General features: G+C 42.0%; 1 long non-coding RNA gene across 1 annotated transcript in view; it reads left to right on the plus strand.

Annotated features, from left to right (window-relative positions):
• Positions 1-18,902, plus strand: part of LOC119625379 (uncharacterized) — a 62,332-nt gene extending 43,430 nt beyond the window's left edge. The window contains exon 3 of the long non-coding RNA XR_005241582.2: positions 17,529-18,902. This is a non-coding gene — a long non-coding RNA (uncharacterized lncRNA). The remainder of the gene's footprint in view (positions 1-17,528) is intronic.
• The last annotated feature ends 4,297 nt before the right edge of the window (positions 18,903-23,199 follow it).

Consider the following 23,199-nt stretch of genomic DNA (forward strand, 5'->3'; position numbering starts at 1 on the left):
CAGCCTCCCAAAGTGCTGGGATTACAGGGGTGAGCCACCGCGCCCAGCCAAGAAGATGTAACAATTCTAAGTGCACGTGCACCTCATAACAGCTTCAAGGTATATGAAAGCAAAACATTGATAAATGAGAAATAGATCTCCAGGCATCCTTTGAGGTTTTAATGCTTCTCTTTCAGTGTGTGATGGGATAAGAAGACAAAATATCAATAAGGTTATAGAAGATTTGCATGGGCCGGGCGCAGTGGCTCACGCCTGTAATCCCAACACTTTGGGAGGCCGAGGCAGGCGTATCACCTGAGGTCTGGAGTTCGAGACCAGCCCGACCAAAATGGAGAAACCCTGTCTCTACTAAAAATACAAAATTAGGCGGGCATGATGGCACATGCCTGTAATTCCAGCTACTCGGGAGGCTGAGGCAGGAGAATTGCTTGAACCTGGGAGGCGGAGGGTGCAGTGAGCCGAGATTGTGCCACTGCACTCCAGCCTGGGCAACAAGAGTGAAACTCCGTCTCAAAAAAAAAAAAAAAAAGATTTGGATAACACTCTCATCATTTTGACCTGATTTACATGTTTAGATAATCTAATAATTGCAGAGTATACATTCTTCATAAGTTCTTTCCATTGATCAAGATATGCTTTATACTGCTGCATTATATATTCAATTAAAAAATAATATCATTTACAAAAGTATGAAAATATAAAATACCTAGCAATAAAAAATTAACTTTTTAAAATTTTTAAAATTTTTTTAATTTTTTAGACATAGTCTTGCTCTGTGGCCCAGGCTGGAGTGCAGCGGCACTATCTTGGCTCACTGCAACCTCTGCCTCCCGGGTTCACGCCATTCTCTTGCCTCAGCCTCCCGAGTAGCTGGGATTACAGGCACCTGCCACCACGCCCAGCTAATTTTTGTATTTTTAGTAGAGACAGGGTTTCACTGTGTTAGCCAGGATGGTCTCGATCTCCTGACCTCGTGATCCACCCACCTTGGCGTCCCAAAGTGCTGGGACTACAGGCATGAGCTACCGTGCCCAGCTGGAATAAAAAATGTAATCAACAATGTGCAAAACCTGCACACTGAAGAACATTAAATATTACAGTGAGAAATTAAAGACCTAAATAAATGGAGTGGTAAATTGTGTTCATGGATTGGAAGCATCCATCTTATTAAGATGTCAACTCTCTTGATATTGGCTCATAGAGCCAAAGCCATCCCAACCAAAATCCTAGCAGAATTATTTAAATAGAAAGGAGCAAGTTGATTGTAAAGCTTATATGAAGTTGCAAAGAATCTAGAACAGCTGAAATAATCTTGAGAAGGACAAAGTTGGGAGACTTCAACACTTGATTTCAAAAATTATTAAAAGCACTTTGGGAGTCTGAGGCAGGAGGATTGCTTGAGCCCTGGAGTTCAAGACCAGCCTGGACAACGTAGTGAGACCCTGTCTCTACAAAAAATAAAAAATTAGGCCTGGCGCAGTGGCTCAAGCCTGTAATCCCAGCACTTTGGGAGGCTGAGATGGGCAGATCACGAGGTCAGGAGATCGAGACCATCCTGGCTAACACGGTGAAACCCCATCTCTAATAAAAATACAAAAATCAGCTGGGCGTGGTGGCAGGCGCCTGTAATCCCAGCTACTCAGGAGGCTGAGGCAAGAGAATGGCATGAACCTGGGAGGTGGAGCTTGCAGTGATCTGAGATCTGGCCACTGCACTCTAGCCTGGGCGACAGAGCGAGACTCCATCTCAAAAAATGAAAAAATAAAAAAAATAATAAAATAAAAATAAAAAATAAAAATAATAAAAAATTAGCCAGGCATGGTGGCACATACCTGTGGTCCCAGCTACTCAGGAAGTTAAGGTGGGAGGATTTCTTGAGTCCAGGAGTGAGCCCTGATCACACCACTTGCACAACAGCCTGGGTGACAGAGCAAGACCCTGATCTCAAAAAAATAAAATAAAATAAAATTACTAAAAAGCTACAGTCATCAAAACTGTGATACTATTGTAAGTAGATCAATGGAATCCAGAAATAGACCCACACATACACAGTGAATTGGGTTTTTACAAAGGTGCCAGGGAAATTCAATGGGGAAATTGATAGGCCAACAAATACAACTAGAACTACTAGATATTTGGAAAAATTATAATTTTATATTACATTTATAGTATACATTTATGACAAATTACAATTTTAAGCCTATGTTATCCATGTTCTGGGAAATAAATTATATATCTGTTACTCCTATACAGTTTTCTCAAGCCACAGGAGTATTATTTATTAAGTAAGCTTTGTTAAGGGGCTGCCGTAACATTGTGGACAGCAGGGTATCATTTAGAAAACAGTTTGAATTTATTAAATAATGCTTTATATTCTGGATGATATAATACAAATGGCCTTCTGTTTTTAGTTCCTCCACTTACATTCATGATAGAAGTTTCTAATTCCATTTATGACCAATAATACATATTTGTGAGACTGCTAGCAGGTGATGGAAATACAGGTGTTACCTCCTCACAAAATGAAATTTCATAAACAAATAGCTAAATTGATTGAAAGAATTAATAGATCTACTGTAGTTTATTTCTAAAGCATCTTTCTCCTGACCTCTTCCAGGAGGTTGGGGGGTGGGTCTGAAAGTTCCAATCCTCTAATCCTACCTCCGTCTTTGGGGTGACTGGCCCCCATCCTAAAGCTGCATAGGAGTTGCCAGCCATCAGTCAACTAATTAGCATGCAAAAGTATATTTATCGCTTCAGAGAGTCCAAGGATTTTAGGAGTTATATGCCAGGAAGTGGAAGACCAAATATATATTTCACAATATTCAGTGACTAATGAAGATTAATCAAAAAGGAAGTTCCTGCTCTAACAAACTAAAATGTAAATGTAATTTAGTTTTGAAAGCCTTTTCTACCACAGATTGTGATTTGAGAGTGGTTTCTTGAGCAGAAAAGATCAGGCTGCTGTATGACTCTGACTCCCAGATCAAGGGGGCTTTGTCATTGGGTCAAGCTTGGTATTCCCCAAGGAGTTCCTGTCTTCAAAAGGGTCTATTGATACCAGAGGGTAAAGTTGCAGCTGGAGTAACAGCACAGTTTCTTTCTTATCATTCCAACAATCCAGGAAGGTCTCCCAGTGCTGGGACAAAAGCTCCCACCATGAAAGACGTGTTTTCTCTTCCATATAGTCAGAGACACACCATAAACTCTCTCTCTCTTTCCTGCCACCCTGTTTTCACAGTGTTTTTCCCACTCTGGTCTGTGCAGTCAGTGACACTTCCATTACTATAATGTTACTTGACATGTTCAAGTTACTGGAGGAATGATTGGATTACATTCTCTTTACAGTTGCCCTTCAGTATCTGTTAGTGATTGATTCTAGGAGCCCACTTTGGATAGCAAAATCCATGAATGCCCAACTCCCTTATATAAAATGGTGTAGTAGCTGGGGGTGGTGGTGCATACCTGTAATCCCACTTACTCAGGAGGCTGAGGCAGGAGGACTGCTGGAGCTCAGAAGCTGGAGACCAGCCTGGGCAACAATAGTAAGACCCTGTCTCAGAAAAAAAAAAAAAAAAAAAGAGAGAGAGAAAGAGAATGAGAGAAAATGGGGTAGTATTTGCATATAACCTATGCACATCCTCTTGTGTACTTTACATCATCTTCAGATTACTTTTAATAGCCAATATAATATCAATGTTATATAAATACTTGTTATACTGTATTTTAAAATTTGTATTATTTTTATTGTTGTATTTTTCTTTTACCAAATACATTCAATCCCCAGTTGGTTGAATCTGAAGATGCGGAACCCACAGGTAGGAAGAGACAACTGTAATTAAATAACACGCCCGAGGATACACACTTTTAACACTAACACTGTCACTACAGCTTGCTTCTTTCTTTTCCTTCCTTCCTTCCTTCCTTCCTTCCTTCCTTCCTTCCTTCCTTCCTTCCTTCCTTCCTTCCTTCCTTCCTTCCTTCCTTCCTTCCCTCCCTCCCTCCCTCCCTCCCTCCCTCCATCTTTTTGTCTTTCTTTTTCTTTCTTGTTTTGAGACAGAGTCTTGCTCTGTCACTCAGGCTGAAGTGCACCGGCATGATGTTGGCTCACTTCAGTCTCTGCCTCCCAGGTTCAAGCAATTCTCATGCCTCAGCCTCCTGAGTAGCTGGGGCTACAGGCATGCACCACCATGCCCAGCTATTTTTGTTTTTTTTTTTTTTTTTTAGTTGAGACATGGTTTCACCATGTTGGCCAGCCTGGTCTGGAACTCCTGATCTCAAGTGATTTGCCCGCCTCAGCCTCTGAAAGTGCTGGGATTACAAGCGTGAGTCACTGTGCCTGGCCTGCAGGCTACTTTCTAAGGCCTCCTACTACCTGTTACAAATGATCTCTCAGGAAGGATAACATTTGCAAGTGGGTCATCTCAACCATTTTGTGTTGATTCTTAATTTGCTATTTTATGGAGCATGTACCAAGGGCCAAGCGAAGTGCTTTATCCACATTTTTCTAATGTAATCCCTATGACACACTCTCAAATAGATACTTCTACTTCTCCATTTTACAATTAACTTACTTTGGGTCAGAGAATTAGGTGATGATAGAGCTGGATTTCAAAAGCAGATCTGCCACATTGGAAAAAGGCCTTATGAATATAGTGAATGTCGAAAGCCTTCACCTGAAGGTATCACCAACCTCTTTCAGCATCAAAATTCCACAACGGAGAAAGTCCTTAAAAAAACAAACAGGCGAAAAAAAAAAAAAAATGACGATCTGAGCTCAGAGGGTGACAATCCTAACCTTATCCCAAATCCTATGTATCTTTTTTGTTACTCTCTTTGTATTTTCTATCACTTGGTCACCTAATCTAGGCAGAAAAACTATATTAGGCAGCATAGGATGAGATACAGCAAAATGCAAGAAACTGCTTTGCCTTTGGGGAGAGTTTCATCTTGTTAAGATTTAGTTAAGCAGTGGGTCTCATTATGTTGCCCAAGCTGGTCTCAAATTCCTGACCTCAAGTGAGCCTCCTGCCTGAGTCTTCCAAAGTGCTGAGATTATAGGTGTAAACCACTATGCCCAGCCAAGCAGTGGCTTGGCTTTTCTTTTCTTTTCTTTTTTGAGATGGAGTTTCACTCTTGTTGCCCAGGCTGGAGTGCAATGGCACAATCTCGGCTCACCGCAACCTCCGCTTCCTGGGTTCAAGAAATTCTCCTGCCTCAGCCTCCCAAGTAGCTGGGATTACAAGCATGCACCACCACACCCAGCTAATTTTTGTATTTTTAGTAGAGATGGGGTTTCTCCATGTTGATCAGGCTGGTCTCAAACTCCCGACCTCAGGTGATCTGCCCACCTCAGCCTCCCAAAGTTCTGGGATTACAGGTGTGAGCCACTGCGCCAGGCCAAGCAGTGGTTTTCAATTTAAGATACGTACTAGAATCATCTGTGAAACTGTTTTTTTTCTTTTTTTTCTTTTTTTAGTTTTGGAGACAGGGTTTTGCTCTGTCATCTGGGCTAGAGTGCGGTGGCATGTTCATAGCTCACTGTAACCTCAAACTCTTGGGCTCAAGTGATCCTCCTGCCTTGGCCTCCCAAAGTTTTGGGATTACAGGTGTGAGCCATTCTGCCTGGCCTATCTGTGGAACTTTAATAAACACTGATGACAGAAATTCTGATTTAATTGGTCTGGGGTGAAGGCTGGGCAACAGGACTTTTCAAAACGTCCCAGGTATTCTAATGTGCAACCAAGGCTGAGAACCAGGGTGAAGGTAGAAAGAAGATGGTAGAAAGAATATCCTCAAATGAAAAAACATTAGAGCAACTACAATGTACAAAATGGCATCTTTTGAAATATATTTATTTCTGTGAAGGTTATCATAATCGCAATTGAGTCATTCATGTTAAAAAAAACAAAACAACAAAACAACCTGGACAAATAGAGCCAGGGAAAGCTATGAAGAGAGGATTCTCATGCATGTATACCTGATAAAAACTATCATAAAAGATTCTGCAAATAATACAACATTGCACAAAGGCCATCATAATGTTACACAAAAAATATTTTTGCAAGGACATCTACCCAGTAACTGCCTGTCTAGCCCAGACTGGCGTCACCCTTGTTATTGATCTTTGTAGCCAAGGATAATTATTTCAAAGCAATTATATAACCTCCTCATTTTTTTTCCTTTGAAAAATCTCTGTCTTTCTTTTTTTTTTTTTTTTTTTTTTTTTTGAGGCGGAGTCTCGCTCTGCCGCCCAGGCTGGAGTGCAGTGGCCGGATCTCAGCTCACTGCAAGCCTCCCTGAACACACACACAGTTTACTATGGCATGCATACTGCTGTTGCAATGCTCTATTCCCACATAAACATAATTTTCTTTTAGAGAGTCTCTCTCTGTTTGTTATTTAGGTTGACATTCCTTACCTCCTTCCACAAAGGACATGATGTGGCTAAAAAACTATTGGGTACAGAATGAATTCCACTGAAGAGCACAGAGTTTGAGGTACTCATCGAATAGGCCAAAGAGGAGCTAGGACATGTGAGGTTGGTATTGAAATAATTCAGGTACATTTTTATTTCTCTGGTTTTGGTTTGCAAGGCAGCAGTGGCAGATTTTAGAATAAAATAGTTCTTAGAAAAGAGCTGATTGGTCCAGGTACTGTTTCTAGGTGACTAGTCCAAGAACTGTTTCCAGGCGATTGATTGGTCCAGAAGCTGTTTCCAGGCTGCCTAGCCAGTAGATTGCCTTGTCTCCAAGGATTACTCAATCTACAAAGTGATAACAGGTCTCCAAGGCTTGTGCGGAATTGTAATTTTTCCCAGTACATAAGCTTATTGAAGAAAATACCAGTATTTTAACGATGACTCATAGGCACACTGTACATTTCTTTGATCCATCTTCCCTAAGGGTTATGCATTGCTTATAATGCAGAAGCTTTCTAAATGATTTTTTCACAAGTCAAGGAGTGGCTGGAGCTATTCTATGAAAAATTTATAGCTGTTAAAACAGGAACTTTAAACTATTTTGTACAGTTCAACTGTTAGACTATTTCCAGTCTTTTCTTTCCCCTTCTCAAGAATAGATGAAGCTGTTCTCAGTTTAATATCAGAAGAGAAAGAATGATGTAAACAATGATGGTTTAATAATACATGAAGAAAACCAAATAAAAGGGTAAAATCACTGCAATCCTATAATCTTAATACTTAACAATTTTTATTTTCATGTAGTTTTCTTCTAACCTAAGGTCAATATTATTTGGACAATGATATACATAAAATTTAAGGCTTAACTGTCAACCATATGTTTAAAAGTACTTTCAGTGCCAGGTGCAGTGGCTCAAATCTATAATCCCAGCACTTTGGGAGGCTGAGGTGGGAGAATTACTTGAGGCCAGGAGTTGGAGGCCAGCTTGGCCAACATGGTGAAACCCCATCTCTACTAAAAATACGAAAATTAGCCAGGCGTGTTGGCACATGCGTGCCTGTAATTCCAGCTTCTTGGGAGGCTGAGGCATGAGAATCGCTTGAACTCGGGAAGCGGAGGTTGCAGTATGACAAGATCACACCACTACACTCCAGCCTGGGCGACAGAATGAGACTCCATCTCAAAAAAAAAAAAGAGAGAGATTTTTAGTTGATTTTATAGTGGCTAACCACATTTTTTTTTTTAAAAAAAGCACGATATAACATGATTTGTGAGCAAAATTAATGTTTTTATCTTCAGATTCAATGAATCTTTTGAGCAGCACACACACATATGCTGGACATTCATTTTACCAATTATCTCATTAAAAAATAACAACAACAATAAATATTTGTGGAGAAGCCCTATTGTGGCAGGCTGTGTGATGAGGACTGGAGATATGGCTGGGACAAAAATAGACAGAATCCTCTTTCTCTAGAAGGGAAAAATAGGCTATAACAATCACAGCAAACACAAAATGGTTGTTGTTCCATGTGCTTTGTGTGTATAAACTCATTTAGCTCTCCTAACAACCCCATGAAGTAGGTGCTATCATTATCTCCTTTTACAGGTGAGGGAACCAGTGCACAGAAAGGTGAGGTAACCTGATGAAGCTGCACAGCTAGAGAGCATGAGAGCTAGGATTTGAACCCAGGCATGTGGCTCCACAGGCTACATGCTTAACTGCTGTGCTGTTCTTTCTATAATTAGCTCCTCTATTCTATGTATTCTGGTGACACAAGGAACCAAAAGTTTTCCTTTTCCTTTCTCAAATATTTTCAGTTTTTGCTTCAAATATTTAACTATTTGAAAGCTAGGGCCAGGCATGGTGGCTCTTGTCTGTACTCCTAGCACTTTGGGAGGCCCAGGTGGGAGGATCACTTGAGCTCAGGAGTTTGAGGCCAGCCTGGGAAACACAGTGAGACCTTGTCTCTACAAAAAATGGAAAAAGCTAGCTGGGTGCAGTGGCATGCACCTGTAGTTCCAGCTACTGGGGAAGCTGAGGTGGGAGGATCACTTAAGCCCAGGAGGTCGAGGCTGCAGTGAGCTGTGAATGAGCCACGGCACTCCAGCCTGGGCGACAGGCAAGACCCTGTCTCAGGAAAAATAAAAAATAAAAAATCCAGACACTTAAAATCACAGTTGCTCTTAAAAGCACAGCTTTGATTTAGATTGACCTGGAATAAGTTCCATGTCTGCCACTCAGTAGCTGTGTGATTATGAGCAAGTTTCTAAATCCCTCTAAAGTTCTCTTTCCTCATTAGTAAATGAAAATAATTGTTTACCTCCTAAGGTTGTTGTGAGAATTGAGGATAATATGCATGAAAATCATTTGATCCTGGCACAAAGTAAGTGCCCAGTGAATGGTTACTTTTATCCAATCATACATTCATTCAATCAGCAAACATTTGTTGAGCATCTGCCATGTTCCAGGCATTGTTCTAGGTACTGGGGATACAGCGGTGAGTAAAACAGAAAAACGTCTTGCTCTCAAAGCAAGTCTTTGGCTTTTTAGCCTTAATAAAATGTGTTTAATCTTCTTAAATGTGTTTATATTAATTAAATTGTACTTTAAATTTCTATTAATTTATTTTTAATTAAATTGTGTGGTATATAGTTACTTAAATGCATTTAATATTATTTTTAAAGCATTAGTAACATGTGTTTAATCAGTTGTTCCCTCTTCTCTCCACTGGCTTTTTGTCACAGTCACTTAAATGTAATCAAATTTCTTTTATATGTATTTCTTTTCTTTTTTTTTTTTTTTTGAGATGGAGTTTCGCTCTTGTTGCCCAGGCTGGAGTGCAGTGGCATGATCTCGGCTCACCACAACCTCCGCCTCCCGGGTTCAGGCAATTCTCCCGCCTCAGCCTCCCGAGTAGCTGGGATTACAGGCATGCGCCTCCATGCCCGGCTAAGTTTGTATTTTTAGTAGAGATGGGATTTCTCTATGTTGGTCAGGCTGGTCGTGAACTCCTGATCACAGGTGATCCGCCCACCTCAGCTTCCCAAAGTGTTGGGATTACAGGCATGAGCCACTGCACCCGGCTTGTTTCTTTTATTTATTTTATTTTGTTTTTTAATAGAGACTTGTTGCTCAGGCTGGTCTAGAACTCTTGAGCTCAAGCAATCCTCCTGCCTCAGCCTCCCAAAGTTCTGAGATTACAGGCATGAGACACCATGCCTGGCCACATTTCTTTTATATTAAAAAATCCCTGAATCAACCCTTTGACTTCAAGTTAGCTGACAGTGGCAGCTTTAGTTCCTTGCTCCCTTTGCTATACATATTATCTCACTCACTGTCTCCATTCTCTAGGTTGACTTCATGACTTCTCATTCATACTCCAGACCACTGGAAGCAGTCTCCTGTTTCTTGTGGAGAGGCCATGTTATGGCAGGCTGTGTTCTAAGGACTGGAGATGTGGCTGGGATGAAAACAGGCAAAATCCTCTTTCTCTAGAAGGGAAAAATAGGCTATTGCTGTCAACAATAGGTATCACTCTCAACAAGGTCACCCCCTTCCTTAAAACCATTCAATGACTCCATATTTGCCTCAGTGATTCATATTTACTTGATGAAGTTGCACAGCTCCAGATAAAGTCCAAACTCTTTAGAACGGCATGTAGGCATGTTCTAGCCTTCCTTCCCACCATTCCCTTTTCTACCTCCACTCCCTCCCCTGCTCACTGCCCCAAACGCGCTTATACACACACACACACACACACACACACACACACACACACACACACACACACAGTTCCCATTGTATAGATGGCCTTGACATTGCCCGAAAGTACCATACTTTTACCTGTAAGCAGTGGTGTTCTAGAATTGATTTGTATGGGCGTGTGAGAGCATGTGGTGCATGTCTCTTCCCAATTCCATGTTCAGTGAGGTCATGGTGGGAGTAAATCAAGGAAACTGGCAAAATCTACAAATTAGGGCATTCTTGCTTCTGTCTAGAGAGACAGTTACTAAACATTTACCAGCTCACCATAGCTCCTAGGCCTTTGCATTTGTGGCCCCTCCCCACCCTAACTTGGCTCAGCTTAAATGTCACTTCCTCCTGGGAACCTCTTTTTGACTCTTCAAGATTGGAATAGATGCCCTTCACTGTGATTCTTTGGTAACTTGGGCAGCAGCAGCCCCACTATTTTTCCTGTATTCTATACTGGCCAAGTAAAGTCCTTGAGGTCAGGGCCCTTGTCTTGATCATTGTTGTTGTCTACCTAGGATAGTGTTTGGCATATAGCAAGGTGCTAAACCATATTTTTAAGTGAACGAATACAAGAGTAATTAAAGTAAGCCCTCCCTACTAATAATAGGCTTTTTGTGGTTCAACAATGTCCCTTAATCTTTCTATCTCCTGAAATTCCTCATACAGAGAAAGTTTAGTAGAAGTTTGAATAGACTGAATGGACTAGACTTGAATGTACTTTATATGAATTTAAAATAGGGCCCACATTTAAGATACCCATTCTAGAAGTAAGTCAATGATATCTGAGATTATGATTCTATAGAATCAAAACCTGGAGTATTGAAATATGTCACCAGAAACTTAAGATTTTCCCTAGCCATTAATCTGCCATGATGTATTACTCTTATTTTCTTGTGTTTTCCCAGCAGCCACCCGTGGCCCGCACCGCTGGCTTCTGGGAGCCAACCCCGGCACGGCACGCCCCCCTGGCTCCTGGGAGCCCCATCGCCCAGGGGTGTGAGGCACCCCCGGTGATCGGGCTCCCAGCAGCCACCCCCGGCCCGCCCCCCTGGCTTCTGGGAGCCTCATCGCAGGGGGGTGAGGCACCCCCGCCATCGGGCTCCCAGCAGCCACCCCCGGCCCACCCCCCTGGCTTCTGGGAGCCCCATTGCCGGGGAGTGAGACACCCGCTGTGATCGGGCTCCCAGCCAGCCACCCCCGGCCCGCCCCCCTGGCTACTGAGAGCCTTGTGGACTCACACCCTCTTTCTAATATTATGAGTAATATCATCTCCCCATCTGAAAATTATCAACTCCTTCTCAGACGATTGTACACCCCCAGTGTGCACACCCTCAGAGGGTGCAACCCCCTCTGTATTAGGAGTCATATCAGCCTCTTCCTCCCTGAATATCAAGAACAGTATCCCAGGGTTGTTTCTACTCCCAGTGATATTGATTGTCATATCCTCCTCTCCCAAGCAGAAAATCAAAACACTATCCCGGGGCGTGTACACCGTCTGTGATATCTAAATTAACAGCGTCCTCTCCCCAGTGGATATCAGGAACAAGTCTATTAATTCTTAATATTAATAAATGTATGAATATTAATAAGTATTGATATTAATGATCACAATAAAGAGAGTAAAAATTAATACTGTTTTAAAATGTTAACGATTTGTAATAATAATTATTAGTAATATCACTATGAATAATAAAATTATGATATTAGCAATTAATGTGACTTAAATCAATACCAAGTGATGCTGGTAATCAAATAATAATGAGTATTAGGAACTAATAATATTAGATGACATTAATATTAATAATTAATTGAAAGCATGCATAATCATGTATTTTAAATCATCCATAATTAATAATGGTATCCTATGAATTATTAGTATCATTGATAATTATTAAAATCGATCATTGATATTTCATAATCATATTATTATTCCTAATTCCACAACGAGTGTAAACCGACCTGTGATGCTGTTCCTAATATCCAGGGACGGAAAGCATGATTTTAGTTTTAATATCGCAGTATGTGTACACTCACCACGTGACACTGATCCTAATATAAACGGGGGTAGAGTATGGCATGACTCCAAACATAGCAATGAATGGACAGCTACCCGGTAATATTGCTCCTAATATTCCCGGAAGAAGCCTATGCTATTAGTCCCAATATGGCAGAGAGGGTACAGCTCTTCTGAGATATTGTTCCTAGTACACGGAGGGGGAGAGGATGATAATAATTCGCAGGCTGTGTGCTCCCGCCCAGTGATATTGTAATTACTATTCGGGGAGGGAGAGGATGATATTACACTCTGCACAGCAGGAGGCGTACACCCAGTCTGGGATATTGCTCCTAATATCCATGGAGGGGACATGCTAATATTACTGGCAATGTGGCACAGGGTGTACATCCACCCTATTTCATCCTTCTCAATATTCCAAGGCCGAGATATTGATATTACTCTCAGTATCAGAGACACTGTACAACCCCTTGTGATACTCTTCCAGATATCCAGATACGCTTCCCAGCAGCCACCCCCGGCCCGCCCCCCCTGGCTTCTGGGAGCCCCAGGGCTGGGGGATGAGGCACCCCCCGGGATCGGGCTCCCAGCCGCCACCCCCGACCCGCCCCCCCCCCCCGGCTTCTGGGAGCCCCATCTCCGGGGGACGAGGCACCCCCTGCGATCGGCCTCCCAGCCACCCCAGCTTCTGGGAGCCCCATCGCCAGGGAGTGAGGCACCCCCTGCGATCGGGCTCCCAGCTGCCACCCCCGGCCGGCCCCCCTGGCTTCTAGGAGCCCCATCGCCGGGGGGGGGGGTGAGGCACCCCCCGCCATCGGGCTCCCAGCCGCATCCCCGGCCGGCCCCCTGGCTTCTGGGAGCCATGGTGGACTCACAGCCTCTTTCTGATGTTGTGAGTAATATCATCTCCCCATCCGAAAATTATCAACTCCTTCTCAGACGATTGTACACCCCCAGTGTGCACACCCTCAGAGGGTGTAACCCCTTCTGTATTAGGAGTCATATCAGCCTCTTCCTCCCTGAGTATTAATAACAGTATCCCAGGATTATTTCTACTCCCTGTGATATTGGGTGTCATAATCTCCTCTCCCAAGCAGAAATTCGAAACCCTATCACGGGGGGTGTACACCGTCTGTGATATATAAATTAACATCGTCCTCTCCCTGGTGGATATCAGGAATCAGTCTATTAGTTATTCATATTAATAATTATATTAATATTAATAGTAATTATTAATATTAATGATCACAAAAAAGAGAATAAAAATTAATACTGGTTTAAAATGTTAACGATTTCTAATAATAATTATTAGGAATATCACTATTAATAAAAAAATTATGATATTAGCAATTAATGGGACTTAAATCGATACCAAGTGATGCTGGTGATCAAATAATAATGACTATTAGGAACTAATAATATTATTTGATGACATTAATATTAATAATGAATTGAAAGCATGCATAATCATGTATTTAAAATCATCCATAATTAATAATGGTATCCTATGAATTATTAGTTTCATTGATAATTATTAAAATCGATCATTGATGTTTCATAATCATATTACTATTCCTAATTCCACAGGGAGTGTTAACCTACCTGTGATGCTGTTCCTAATATCCGGGGACGGAAAGCATGATTTGAGTTTTAATATCGCAGTAGGTGTACACTCACCACGTGATGCTGATCCTAATATAAAGGGGGGTAGAGTATGACATGACTCCAAACAGCAATGAATGGACAGCTACCCGGTAATATTGCTCCTAATATTCCCGGAAGAAGCCTATGTTATTAGTCCCAATATGGCAGAGAGGGTACAGCTCTTCTGAGATATTGTTCCTAGTATACGGAGAGGGAGAGGATGATAATAATCGGCAGGCTGTGTGCTCCCGCCCAGTGATATTGTAATTACTATCCACGGAGGGAGAGGATGATATTACACTCTGTACAGCAGGGGGCGTACACCCAATCTGGGATATAGATCCTAATATCCATGGAGGGGACATGCTGACATTACTGGCAATGTGGCAAAGGGTGGACATCCACCCTGTTTCATCCTTCTCTATATTCCAAGGCTGAGAGATTGATATTACTCGCAATATCACACACACTGTACAACCCCTTGTGATACTCTTCCAGATATCCAGATCCAGTTCCCAGCAGCCACCCCCGGCCCGCCCCCCTGGCTTCTGGGATCCCCATCACCGGGGGGTGAGGCCGGGGGTGGTGGCTCCTAGCCGCCACCCCCGGCCCGCCCCCCTGGCTTCTGGGAGCCTTGGTGGACTCACAGCCTCTTTCTGATATTGTGAGTAATATCTCCCCATCCGAAAGTTATCAACTCCTTCTCAGACGATTGTACACCCCCAGTGTGCACACCCTCAGAGGGTGTAACCCCTTCTGTATTAGGAGTCATATCAGCCTCTTCCTCCCTGAGTATTAAGAACAGTATCCCAGGATTGTTTCTACTCCCTGTGATATTGGGTGTGATATCCTCCTCTCCCAAGCAGAAATTCGAAACCCTATCACGGGGGGTGTACACCGTCTGTGATACATAAATTAACATCGTCCTCTTCCTGGTGGATATGAGGAAACAGTCTATTAGTTATTCATATTAATAATTATATTAATATTAATAATTATTATTAATATTAATGATCACAAAAAAGAGAGTAAAAATAAATACTAGTTTAAAATGTTAACGATTTCTAAAAATAATTATTAGGAATATCACTATTAATAAAAAATTATGATATTAGCAATTAATGGGACTTAAATCAATACCAAGTGATGCTGGTAATCAAATAACAATTAGTATTAGGAACTAATAATATTATTAAATGATATTAATATTAATAATTAATTGAAAGCATGCATAATCATGTATTTAAAATCATTATCCATAATTAATCATGGTATCCTATGAATTATTAGTATCATTGATAATTATTAAAATCGATCATTGATGTTTCATAATCATATTACTATTCCTAATTTCACAGGGAGTGTTAACCTACCTGTGATGCTGTTCCTAATATCCGGGGACGGAAAGCATGATTTGAGTTTTAATATCGCAGTAGGTGTACACTCACCACGTGATGCTGATCCTAATATAAAGGGGGGTAGAGTATGACATGACTCCAAACAGCAATGAATGGACAGCTGCCCGGTAATATTGCTCCTAATATTCCCGGAAGAAGCCTATGTTATTAGTCCCAATATGGCAGAGAGGGTACAGTTCTTCTGAGATATTGTTCCTAGTATACCGAGAGGGAGAGGATGATAATAATTGGCAGGCTGTGTGCTTCCGCCCAGTGATATTGTAATTACTATCCACGGAGGGAGAGGATGATATTACACTCTGTACAGCAGGGAGCGTACACCCAGTCTGGGATATAGATCCTAATATCCATGGAGGGGACATGCTGATATTACTCGCAATGTGGCAAAGGGTGGACATCCACCCTGTTTCATCCTTCTCTATATTCCAAGGCTGAGAGATTGATATTATGCTCAATATCACAAACACTGTACAACCCCTTGTGATACTCTTCCAGATATCCAGATCCGGTTCCCAGCAGCCACCCCCAGCTCGCCCCCCTGGCTTCTGGGAGCCCCATCGCCAGGGGGGTGAGGCCCCCCCCGGGATCGGGCTCCCAGCCGCCACCCCCGGTCCGCCCCCCTGGCTTCTGGGAGCCTTGGTGGACTCACAGCCTCTTTCTTATATTGTGAGTAATATCATCTCCCCATCCAAAAATTATCAACTCCTTCTCAGACGATTGTACACCCCCAGTGTGCCCACCCTCAGAGTGGGTAACCCCTTCTGTATTAGGAGTCATATCAGCCTCTTCCTCCCTGAGTATTAAGAACAGTATCCCAGGATTGTTTCTACTCCCTGTGATACTGGGTGTGATATCCTCCTCTCCCAAGCAGAAATTCGAAACACTATCACGGGGGGTGTACACCGTCTGTGATATATAAATTAACATCGTCCTTTCCCTGGTGGATATCAGGAATCAGTCTATTAGTTATTCATGTTAATAATTATATTAACATTAATAATAGTTATTAATATTAATGATTACAAAAAAGAGAGTAAAAGTTAATACTGTTTTAAAATATTAATGATTTCTAATAATAATTATTAGGAATATCACTATTAATTAAAAAATTATGATATTAGCAATTAATGGGACTTAAATCAATACCAAGTGATGCTGGTGATCAAATAATAATTAGTATTAGGAACTAATAATATTATTAAATGACATTAATATTAATAATTAATTGAAAGCATGCATAATGTATTTCAAATCATTATCCATAATTAATCATGGTATCCTATGAATCATTAGTATCATTGATAATTATTAAAATGGATCATTGATGTTTCATAATCATATTACTATTCCTAATTCCACAGGGAGTGTTAACCTACCTGTGATGCTGTTCCTAATATTCGGGGACGGAAACATGATTTGAGTTTTAATATGGCAGTAGGTGTACACTCACCACGTGACGCTGATCCTAATATAAAGGGGGGTAGAGTATGACATGACTCCAAACAGCAATGAATGGACAGCTACCCGGTAATATTGCTCCTAATATTCCCGGAAGAAGCCTATGTAATTATCCCAATATGGCAGAGAGGGTACAGCTCTTCTGAGATATTGTTCCTAGTATACGGAGAGGGAGAGGATGATAATAATTGGCAGGCTGTGTGCTCCCGCCCAGTGATATTGTAATTACTATCCACGGAGGGAGAGGATGATATTACACTCTGTACAGCAGGGGGCGTACACCCAGTCTGGGATATAGATCCTAATATCCATGGAGGGGATATGCTGATATTACTCGCAATGTGGCAAAGGGTGGACTACCACCCTGTTTCATCCTTCTCAATATTCCAAGGCCGAGAGATTGATATTACTCTCAGTATCAGAGACACTGTACAACCCCTTGTGATACTCTTCCAGATATCCAGATCCAGTTCCCAGCAGCCACCCCCGGCCTGGCCCCCTGGCTTCGGGGATCCCCATGGCCGGGGGTGAGGCACCCCCCCGGGATCGGGCTCCCAGCAGCCACCCCCGGCCCGCCCCCTTGGTTACTGGGAGCCACCCCTGCCTCCCTCCTCTTTCTACTTTTGCCCGCAGCCATCCCCTCCTCTCCCCCGCGGCTAGTGGGAGCCCCACAGCCATTCCCACCTTGCCCCCCAACCCCCGTCTCCTGGGAGTCCCTCTCCCATCGCTGAGGGGTGAGGCAACCTCTGCAAGAATTGTCACCTTGACCTGCAGAGTGGTGAGAAAAGCATTATCATGCATTTTTTTTTTTTCAGCTCCCGGTGAAAGCAGACTTACCCCATTTAGGAAACGCAATTACCCGAGTTTGTTGTGTGGTACAACGGTATCTTTCTCCTGTCTGTCAAGAGTTGAAGAGGATTTATTAACCAAAGTGGTGAGGTGAAGTTAACTCAACTGTCAAAAATGACCAATTTTCAGGCTTGAACCTAGTTCAGAGCAATTTCCACTCTGTCTTTCTACATATCAAATACATATGAAATACAAAGTTACGGAGAGTGTTCACCCTCTCATTATTGTGACAGAAATCAGGTAGCTTTCATTTGTACTAAAACATGAAATCCCGGATGACTGTGAAGAGAGAGACCACAGAGTCTCTGGTGCTCAGCACCCCCTGGGTCCTGGCCCACCATGAACAAGAGACTCCACAGCATCTGCCTGTTTGGGGAGCAGAGACCCACACTCTCAGAAGGCTTGGATGTGGGATCCAGAATCCAGGACTCTGCCGGAGAACCATAGGTCTCTGGGAAGACGACCCAATCTCATGGGCCTCTGGTGACTCAGCTGTACAAGAAGAAGCAGAGAGAACAACTAACCATGTTGAGCCACAAAATTGTTTAACTGCCTTACAAAAGAGACAATAATTCGGGAAAAAATATAACCAAAAACTAGGAATTAACTTAAAAAGCTTGCCTCCAAGCAGAGGGAAGAAAGAAGTAAGAATGAAAAGGGAAACTAGATTTCTTTACACCTATCTTGTTTATAATTTTGAGTATGGAAATACATAAAGATGTTACAGAATTTTGCAAATGTAGTAAGAGACAAATATACCTATGCAATATTTACAAAAGGAACACAGACTGAACCAAATTAATTGATGTATTTCAAGTAGAAATCTTAACCAGGAAGAGAAGAATGACCTCAACAGATGTAATGACATAGTATTTTGAAAGCACAGCCCTCCTGTGATAAAAGCACAAAAAGAAATCCTACAGTGCATTCATTATCCCGATGGGCAACCCAGGAATAGTATGGTCCTGAGACTACTTTGAGAGTTATTTTAAAGCTACTAGCATAAGTAGGCCAGGAGTAGTTTTCACATCTGTAATCGCAGCACTTTGGGAGACTGAGGCAGGTGGATTACCTGACGTCAGGAGTTTGAGACCAGCTGGCCAACATGGTGAAAATCTGTCTCGACTAAAAATACAAAAATTAGCTGGGCATGGTGGTGCATACCTGAAATCCCAGCTACTTGGGAGGCTGAGGCAGGAGAATTGCTGGAACCTGGAGGCAGAGTTTGTAGTGAGGCAATATTACGCCACTGCACTCCAGCCTGGGTGACAGGGCAAGATTCTCTCTCTGGGAAAAAAAAAAAAAAGAAAGAAAAAGTAAAGAAAAAGAAAAAGAAAAAACTACTAGCTTAAGCAAATGAATAATTGTTCATTCCTTTTGGGAGAAAATGTTCACTTTAAGAGAGAAGAGGTTACAAGACAAAGTTAAAGACGTTAGGGAAAAACTTGCTAATCCTTGGCTTAAGTTGGCCATATCCACATAAATTCATGACTTATCCATGACTCATCTTCCTAAAAAATGTATACATCTTGCTCTGACAACCATAAATGACCACTCCAGAGCAATAGCTCTTTCTGTGCCTGGACGGTAGTTATGGAACACTATCTTCTGCTGTCAAGAAACCAGAGATCCATGGAGAAATGGATGTTCTCGGGGTTGAGAGAAGATAAGGCTAAGGCAGTTTGTGACACTTAAAGCAATAACCCTATCAAATACCATGAAGGCCATGTCCAATGGCAGAGAAGTCCACTAGAAGGCGTCTAGCTGGACAGAGGCGGAGTCACATGTGTGTCGAAAAGACAAGAGCCACAGCAGATGAGAACCCATCCCAATAGATTCAATACCGTGAGTTCAAGTTCAGACCAAAGACACACACAGAAGCAAAAATCAGAGACCACTTTTGGAGCTTGCCAGAGCTCCACACATTACTTTAAAACCTGAAGATGAACCTCTCATGTCTTGGATTACAGGGAGGGAACTCGACAAAAGGCGGCAGCCTCTGTTTTTTGAAACCCCTTGCTGTATTTGTGCTGGGGCTGTGCTTCCCACCAGTGGCTCTCTCAAGGATTGCAAGCTGCAGGATTTGCAGGAGCCATTCCAGGGAGACAGGGTCTCATGGCCAACAGTGGCTCCAAGGACTCAGCACGGATCTTGCACCTTTCTTGGTATTGCGCTTACTGCTCTTTCTACCAGGTCTTTTCCTGTCTCATCTTCCTTTATTTCACTCTCTTCCAGTTTTTAAAAATCATGTGTAATGTTCTTGGCTTGTTTTCATGTCTTTGGATTTAAATGTCCAAAATCAGGGAGAACTTGAAAGCAGGAGGTTCCCATTTTCGTCCCACAACAGGTTACGTCCTATAAGAAAAAGGAGTTCTCCTATGATCAACACCAATCAAATTGTTAAACACATGGATGTCTAGAAAGAGATTAGATACACAGTTGTGTGTCCAAGAGATGGATTATGATGGGCAGCACACTTCCTTTCAGCCAACAAGCTGACCCATCATTTTATAAGAGAAGTAAACAGGAAACTAACCACTGAATGCAGACAGATAACAATGAATATTGTGCTGAAAACTCAAAGGAACAACAGAAGCATAAGAGCAACTTACTTCAAGAACTAAGAAAAAACTACTTAGCATAACGAATGCATATAGGAAATCATATATATGTAACATGCATGCTTGCATGTCTGTATGCGTATGTGTAGATGTATATGTGTGATAAATCCCATAAATATTCTTAGAAAAAATATTTTTTAATAAAAGGAGTAAAAACAAGCTAACTTAAATTTCCTCTGCAATACTAAAGGCAAGAAGCAATGAAATAGCGTATCAACGCAAAGAAAAGTTTGAGATCTAAGAATTGTATAATCCAATCAAGATATATTTCAATGAGAACAAGACAGAATACTATTGCCTGATTTGTAAATTTGAGGGAATAGTTCATCTGCATACCCTTTGCGAAAATATGTGTTAGCCAACTGTATTCGTCTGTTCTCATGCAGCTAATAAAGAGACTTGGTAATTTATGAAAGAAAGAGGTTTAATGGACTCACAGTTCCACATGGCTGCAGAGACCTCACAATCATGGCGGAAGACAAACGAAGAACAAAGGGATGTCTTACGTGTCAGCAGCAAGAGGGTGCGTGCAGGGGAATTCCTATTTTTAAAACCATCCGCTCTCATGAGACTTATTCACTACCACAAGAACAGTATGGGGGAATCCGCCCCCATGATTCAGTTATCTCCACCTGGCGCCACTCCTGACCCATGGGGATGATTACAATTCAAGGTGAGATTTGAGTGGGGACATAGTGAAACCATATCACCAACCAAATACTGGCCAATGCTTTAGAGCTGCACATTAGAAGGCAGTGTTAGCACAGGTTACACCAGGTTACACCGTTAGGAACCCAGTGTACTGCGTGTTTTCAGGAGGCTTCGTGATCTGAGGTTCCGAAGGGCCTCCTGAGATGCCTGCTTCTCTGTTGCTGCCTCCTGTTGAATTCCAAGAATGTGGTGACAGAGCAGCATTCATTTCCTTGGGGTACAAACAGAAGCTCTTGCCAAATTTGAAACTCACCTAAAACAATGGCTGGGGCTGTTTCACTCCACCGTTTCATAACCGTGGTTCAGTTACCAATCATAACATGGCATTTCACTGGGAAAATTAGTGACTAAAAGGCACTAGGGCTTGTTCACAATTTCTCCCTCCAGCAGTGTGGACACCCACAGCGTGGTAATGGCTGTTCTCAGTCACAAATAAACCGAATAATGGTTTTATGTCTTCAAAATTTACACTCAACTAGTGAAATCATATTTTCAATTAAGGGAAATTGAATACATCTTGTAGTAGAAGAGATTTTCTAGCATCAAGCCCATTTTCACACCTCTGCCATTCTGGGTCATCTCTTTTTCTGTTAATTTTTACATTGGTCTTTACATTGCACAATATTAAATACATGTGAAAGAAATACACTGAAGCACTAAGACAGTTCTTTTCCTGAGAAATACAATTCTAGATCATCTGAAATTTCTTCCATAGGTTTTAATGTACTTTTCAAATTTTATGAAGCCAGCATAATGATAAAGAATCCCTAAAAGACATTATGTCTTGTACTTATCAGGTTGGTGCAAAAGTAATTGCAGTTGTTGCCATGAAAAGTAATAGCAAAAATCTCAGTAACTTTTGCACCAACCTAATAGTTATTGCAAACATATTAAAATGCATTCATGCACATTCATCAAAAAGGTGGGAGGACTCTAAACCAAACAATTTACAGTGGCACTGTGGTTCCATATGGGTAACGGGACCATCAGTGATGGTATGGAATTTTCATCTTTAGTTCTTTGTATTCTCCAAATGTTCCACAATAAAATTATACTCAAAATAAGTAGCATTTGGCAGTTTCTACTCACAAGGCAATCCACAGGCCCTGCAGGATACAGAGAAACCCAAGCCATGGTCTCTATTCTGAAAAGGATGCCCATATCTACTCCCAGGGTAACGGGTAAGATGCAAAGTAACAAGTAAGATGTAAGGTAACAGGTAAGATATAACAGGTAAGATGTGCTGCCTGGAGGAGCAAAATCGGGGTATTGCCAGGAGGCCTGGGGTATCTGGTTGTGCCTCAAGTGACAGAAAACTTTGAAATGTTAGGAATGTATGCACACAGTTTTCCCCAGAGAGGGTTAGAACTTCAGAAGCAGGAAGGCAAGAATGTCGGGAGTTCTGTGTGTATGGTACATGGGCCTGTCCAGATGTCCAGATGGATGAGGCTTGAGCATGAACCTGGAAGGTTTCAAATGCCAAGTTATTACATTTGGGATAGATGGGTTATTTAGGGGGGACCCACGGGGCACACCGTGAAAGATTTGAGCCCAACTGCCAGCACTCTAGTAGGTCTTTATGTCAAAACATGGAAGAAGTGTGGCATGCTCCTGTCCACTACCAGCCAGGGAGCAATCACCCTGCTTGGAAGGAGGTTTAGAAAAAGTCTTAAACTCGGCTGACGGTTACTATTAAACAAATTGGGAAAAGAGATGTCCATGTTTAAAACTGTTTGTGCTTCCCCATGAGAACTGCAGCAAGTGTGTTTATAACAGACTGGTAGAGCTTCAGGCCTGGGGTACAGGTTGCTGGACTCAGGAGAACCACATCTCCTGCTCAGTGCAAGTCATACAGCAGGTTCTGGGGTGCTTCTGCAAGTGACCCTGACTGCTCTTCAGGCGGACGATGTGCAATGTCCACCATCCCTCCAAAACCACACATTCAGGAATTGCATATTCCACCTTCCTTACAAACCTTCCATGCAAAACAAGAGCCGCCTTCTAAGGATAAAAACTAACAGGATTTTCTATCTTGAAAGATCTCTTTTCCATTCGAAGAAAATGAAACTTCCCTCTTTCTCTCAAAGAAACCCTTCCATTTATCACATAAAATGCAGAAGGAGAACATTTTTAAATTTGAAAATTTTAATCCTGCTCTTTCAGTTTCACAGAAAAAAAATCCATTATTTCCCGATAACTGAGTGGCCAGAGCGAGGTAAAACAAGACGTGATTGGAACTGAAAGCCGTCCAGTTGTATTTTTCCCCAGAAGCCGTCCAGTTGTATTTTTCCCAGCTCCTCTGATT

The sequence above is a fragment of the Chlorocebus sabaeus genome, chromosome 13 (assembly GCF_047675955.1).
Source record: "Chlorocebus sabaeus isolate Y175 chromosome 13, mChlSab1.0.hap1, whole genome shotgun sequence".
Classification (NCBI taxonomy): domain Eukaryota; kingdom Metazoa; phylum Chordata; class Mammalia; order Primates; family Cercopithecidae; genus Chlorocebus; species Chlorocebus sabaeus.